General features: G+C 38.4%; 1 long non-coding RNA gene across 1 annotated transcript; it reads right to left on the minus strand.

Moving 5' to 3' along the window:
• Positions 1-1,413: 1,413 nt before the first annotated feature.
• On the minus strand, positions 1,414-5,082 carry LOC148845962 (uncharacterized). The gene is made up of 2 exons (XR_016102346.1): positions 4,207-5,082; positions 1,414-2,077 (listed from the first exon to the last, which is right to left on the minus strand). It is a non-coding gene; the product is annotated as an uncharacterized LOC148845962 (long non-coding RNA).
• Between the last annotated feature and the right edge of the window lie 1,255 nt (positions 5,083-6,337).

Here is a 6,337-nt window from a genome sequence, read left to right on the forward strand (position 1 = left end):
GATCGACTCAACCCGAATCGGCCGGGTTTTCTTCAGCATCGTTCGGTTTCGAGTTATAAAAAATCATAAACCGATGATTCGGTTCGGTTTCGGTTTTCATGCGATTTAGTAGTTAGTTCCTAGTTAGTAGTTACAACCTACTTAGTTACACTATATATCTCTCATCTCTATAGTGTAAGTGGGCACTAGTTGGCAAATAGTACTCTCAAACTTTGCTCCCTCCACAACTGGATCCATGGATGGGCCACAAAATATTAAGGAAATGCTGGTTTCCTTTGGGAATGTAGAGCCAGAAATGAACACTTGAACAACAATTAAGTAGAGCCGAAACTGACCCAAACCGACTCAAAACGATCAGGTCGGTTTTTCTTAACGCAGGGTCGGTTTTGGTTTCAATTTTAGGTAACCCGACCAGGTTGGGTCGGTTGGAAAAACATCAGTAAACTGACCCGTGAACAACCCTAGAGATAATGCCCCCTCTACCAACCTTCTCACCATGCCTCTTTACTTGGGTAATTAATGGTTCTCAAAGAACCATTTAACCTAAAAGCTTAAGTCATTAGGCGAGGTCCTTGAATAGGTTGATATTCTCTAACACGCCCCTTCATACAAAAGGCCATTGGGCTTGAAGTGTAAACAAGTACAAGCCCACCCATATCATGTGTTGAAACTTAATTAATTATAATGGGGTAATGAGGATTGAATACTAGACCACTTGGTCAAAGTGGCTTTGATATCATCTCAAAAAACCATCAAACCTAAAAGCTTAAGTCGTTAAGTGAGGTACTTGAATAGGTTTTATTTTTATGGGTAAATTACAAAAACACCCATTGTACTATGGGGTCAGTGACAAAATCTCCCCAGTACTTTTTTTTGTAACAAAGACCTCCCTGAACTTTAACCGTTAGACAAACACCCCCTTGGCCGTTAAATCAAATGACGAAAAATGTTAAATTACCAAAATACCCCACTAAACTTTTTCTATTTTCTTTTTCTTACCCTTTTCCTCTTAAAACCTATTTAACCTAGGAAATGGATATCTGGTTACTATGTAGGGCTATCTATCCAAAGTGCCCATCCTCTCTGCATGTGAGCTATGTTTTTACAATGCTAGACTAGAATCTTCTTACCTTTCTTTTAGTCTGCAAATGAGCTATTCCAACCTGAGGAATTTGTATTTAGCATCTCAGGGCTACAATCTACAATCTTAAATACTCCAAGCAAGATGCTCTAAATTTTATGATACATGGGAAGATTTTTCTACACCAATGCAACAAAAAAGAAAAAAAAGTAAAGAAACCTAATATTTTGAATCAAGGGAAGCTCTTAAGTCAGTAATTACAACAGAATTTGAACCAATTCAGTTTTTTTGGCTCACAATTAAGGAAAAAGAAAAGCAAAGAAAAAAGAAAATAATGAAACAAATCTATCTTATTAGCTTACAGGCTTCAGATACAGGATTAGGTAAGTCTCATTCACCATCGTAAAACGAAGGAACAAAAACAAAGACTTACCAAAGGCGAAACAGAAACACAGACACAGAAACGCAGAAAAATTTAGCTTACAAGCTTTAGATACAGGATTAGGTAAGTCTCATTCTCCAACGTAAAACGAAGGAACAAAAGCAGACTTACCAAAGGCGGAACAGAAACACAGACACAGAAACGCAGAAAATTTTCCTTTTTCTTTTCCTGGTGCATGTATAAATCATACCTGAAGCGGGTGACGAGGTGGTGGAGGAAGACTGAGATCTCGACTCGAGCAAGCTCATAACCAGGAGAAAGACGTGGGCCTCCGCTGAATGGCGTAAACAGATTCCCCGTCGCTGTTGTTGCTTCCCCCGTATTGCTTTGTTTCAATTATATTTTCTACGTTACGTCTCTCTCATTATTTCATTGAAATAAATAAATGAATGAATTCAACAAAGAGGGAGAGAGGTGGGGGAACTACTGCCATCTCCAGGGATTAAAGGTTCGAGCGTCTTTATAGTGGTTTTCGTCCAGATGCACAGCCTGAAATGATGCAAAAACTTTCCAATCCTTGGGTATGGTGTAGAGTGCTTGACGTTAGTTTTGAGCTACAATTGAGAAGACAATGAAGAGTATAAAAAGGGTAGTTTGGGCACTTAAATTTTTTTTAAACATTCAAATGATAATTTTTTTCAAAGTTAACGAATAGAATGGTAACGGAAGGGGGTATTTGTCTAATGGCTAAAGTTCAGAAACCTTTATCGCAAAAAAAAGTACAAGAGTCTTTGTAATTTACCTTATTTTTATTCTCTAACAATTGGATGGTACTACTGTCCCAGTTTCCTACACCGGCACTGCTCCACTTAATCCTCGGTTATACCTTCATGATGTTCTTCACATTCTAGCTTTCAGATTTAATTTATTATCTATTAGTAAGCTAACTTATGATTGAACTGTTCAATTACATTGTATGTTGACCTACGATGAAGATGGTGATTAGGTTGGGTAAGAAGCCAATTTTGTTTTAGGCCCTGTTTGGTTTGTGATAATAAGGGTTTGAAATCGGAATTGGAATGGACTATTTCAATTCCAACTGTTTGTAATTGGGCAGAACTGATGTTCCATTCCCATGTCTGCTGGAATAATATCCTCCCATTTGAGGAAATGGTCATTTCTTATTCCTCCCTTGGGAATGAATCTTATTCCTGTTAATTTCAATTTCTATCTGAACCAAAAAAATTATGAGAACAGACCATTCCGACTCTAATTCCAACTACCAACCAAAATGACCCTTATATACTTCACCTACCTCTCTCCTTGCAAATTCAGCATCAACAATAGATATTTGGTAAGGCATGGACCACCCCTCATTTATCGTTTAAATAAAACAAAGACAGATGTACTTCACTTATCTCCTCCAAGATAGGATAAATGTGACATCTGCCTATAGCCAAGCCAACCCCCTACTTTTCTATTCTAGTAGCATCTCTTCAATAGCACCAATATTCCAACTTCTTCATTGTGACATTTGGGGCCCCTATTCCGTTCCCTCTTCCGCTATTTCCTTTCCATAATTGATCACTCCACATGATGTATTCGGACATTTCTTTATGCAATTGAAGTTGGAAACGTTTAGTTTAATTTTTTTTAACTTTCTTTACTATGCCCAAAATCAATTTAATTCCAATGTTGGTTGCATACATTCCAACAATAGAAGATAATTCACTTCAAATTTGATGCAACATTTTTTACATAGTTATGGTATTATTCATGAATCGAGTTTTGTCTCCACTCATGTGAGCATCAAAAAAATGATTTATTTGGTTTAATTTAGAGTCACCACTTATCAATTGAGGAAATGGAGGTGAAGGGACCTTCGAGAATGACTTTCAAAAACATTTTTACTCAATAGTAACTTCAAAGCCCAAAGCACCTATTCACTAATTTAGATAAGACTTAGATGGGAGGGGAAAGGTGTTAGGCACCCCTCTTCTGAGTCCAATAGGTGGGGCCAACATGATCTCCCAAACAATCACAAATAAAAACATACAATTAATTAAGCAAAATATAGGAATGAGCCGCCGACACAAGATAAATGATTAATTTATTTATGTATTGCTTTTATTATATTTTCTTTTCCCTATTCTAATATATATTTTTTACCTATTTGTTCACTATTTATTTATTTTATTCTATCCATGTACACTTTTTATTTTTATTTTGTTATATTTATTTATTATTTTTTCTATTTTTTCATTTTGTGTTATTTTTTAATCATTTTCTCTAAAGGAGCCTTATTTCTATTTTTTATTTTTTTACTGAAATTGTCTGTTCATTCCATGCAACCCAAAGAGAAATCCTACTACTGAGTCTTCCAATCAAGTATTTTATCATTATTTTTTTTTTACTGAAATTTTCTTTTATGCTTCAATCAATGTAAACAACAATGCTAAATAATCAAGTCAACTATCACGCAAGAATATAACAAAATTCATCAGCGAATAAAATTGATTTCAAAATGTAATTACAGAAAAGAAAAGCAAACTTAATCTAATCTCTATCAATGCTACATACGGATCCAGTTGATGCGCAGAAGCAAGCAACAGAGTTCTGGTCGGATTGAGTTAAGGATGAGATCTACGCGAGTGAGTTCGATGGAACCTACTCCATCGATCTGCTCCCCAACCTCAAGTCTTCACTGCCAAAGAAAATATGGAGAAGGTTCAGATCAGATTACCTGGTTGGTGTCTTGACCGGTTGCTAAATGCTGCAGACAGGAGGTCTGAATAAGCTTGATTTACTACTCAACGTATACGAGCCAAGGACTGTGATGCGCAAGAGTAAAATGGCCGAATCTCCTTCCTCCTTCTGTATGGAAAGGCCCTAATGAATATTTCTGTAACTTGCTCAAGAGTCAGAAGCTGTCTTGGCCTGGAACTGTTCGATGAGAGGAACTCTGAATCTACTACAACCACGAGTTACTGGCATTTGACTGTGGTGACAATCTGGGCACAACCCAACGATTCGGTGGAGAAGAACTATAAGGGTGCTCGAAGAGTCAAGTCGAAAATTGGAGAGATTGCGCTGGAAATGGTGAAAATGGTGAGGGAGTGCCATCGCTGTCATTGGTTTGAGTTATAAGTTGTGAACTGTGAACATGGAACTTCGATTGGTTCTCTGGGTTGATAGAGAGACTGTGGAACGGTGAGGATGGAGAAGAGAGAGGGAAAAAAAGAAAACGAGAGAGAAAGAGAGAATTCTCTGTCGCCGCTGTTGGTTGATTCAAAATCGCCACCGCAATGAGTTGCAGCAGTGGAAGAGGCTAAATAATGATTTAGGATGTTGCCGAGAGAGGGGATTCCAAAGAGAAGAGAGAAAATGGGGAGAGGGAGAGGAAGAGGGAGAGAGAGAGAGGGAAAGAAAGAGAGAGAATAGGGAGATAGATTGCTGCTGGTTTGAGTTTTGTTGTGAGGAAGAGGATGGTGAAACAGTCGGTTCGGGGGGATTTCGAAGAAGAAGAAGAAGGAATAAGGGAGAGGTGAAGACGGAGAGATGCCGCTGGTTCACCACCGCTGTCGGGAGGAAGGGGGAGGTGAACAGTGTCGAATAGTGTATTTCCTCGAATGAGAAAGTTAGGCCGGGTTCTATACTTAGGGTTAAGGGCATTTTGGTAAGTTCAGAGAAATAGGGGTATTTTGATAATTTTAAAAAATGGGTCAAATCGTGTCTAAAGGGTCAAACCGGGGTCTTGGTTCAATGATGGGGGGATTTTGGGTTTGATCAGTTGAGATGAGATGGGTTCTGGGGGTAGAGTGGGGTTTTGCATGTACGAGATAATAAGATTAGTCAAAATAGAATCTTTAGGACAAAGGGGTAAATTAAGGTATATTTGGCCGAAATTTGTCAATGTGGGGTTTTTGGACGTTTTGGGTTGATTGGTGGGGTCAGATTGGGCCAAATGAGATCGGATTGGGCATATCTGGAAAGGTAGTGGTTTGATCAATCTAAGGCTTCAAAATTGAATATGAGTGCGATGAAGGGGTAAACAAATGTATTTTGGGCTGAAATTTTATAGGTGGGTATTTTAGGGTATTGGGGATCTGTTGGTAATGTCTTATTGGCTTAGGGGTGTCAAGATCGTGATAATTTGGGTTAACGATAGGATACAAAATGAAATCTTGGCTTGATGGCGGGGTAAATGGGGGAATCTTAGGTTAAAACTTTATGGGCAGGTGTTTTATTGTGTCTAGGACTCATTCCTATGGTCTAATTGGTCAGAAATGTTTGGATCAAGGGGATCTAGGTTGTGGGTGTTTCAAACTAATGAAAGGGATCAATATGGAATCTTTGCTTGATGAAAGGGTAAGCGAAGGAGTTTTGAGTTGAGATTTGCTATATAGATATTTTGAAAGGTTTTGAGTCTGATGGTGGTGTTTGATCTGAGGGTAAAAGTGTAGATGGGGATTGATCGAGGCTAATGGATTGGTTTCGGGTAGGTTTATGATGCATCTTAAGGATTTTGGGGCTGAAAGCTAAGTTTCTTAGGTTTTTAGGTGTTTTGAAGGGATTGGAAGGGTTTGATCATGTGTTTAGGGATGAATTGGGGTTCAGGCGACGGGTTGAGCCAAAATTGGGTGCTAACAACCCCTTAGCAAAATGGTATGATGGAATTCAAACATAGGCACCTTCTCAACGTGACTCAAACACTTCATTTTTAAGTTGGCCTTCCTTTAGTGTTTTGGGGGGAGTGTGTTTTAATCGTTGCTTAATCAATTGAACGCCTACTCTATTACTTATGTTTGCACATCCATGAACTTCTTCTTCGCACAATCCCTCCTTATGATCTTTGGGTATTTGGGCGCCTCTAT

The sequence above is a fragment of the Nelumbo lutea genome, chromosome 7 (genome assembly GCF_056320005.1).
Source record: "Nelumbo lutea isolate HS-2025 chromosome 7, American lotus-T2T, whole genome shotgun sequence".
NCBI classification, from domain to species: Eukaryota; Viridiplantae; Streptophyta; class Magnoliopsida; order Proteales; family Nelumbonaceae; genus Nelumbo; species Nelumbo lutea.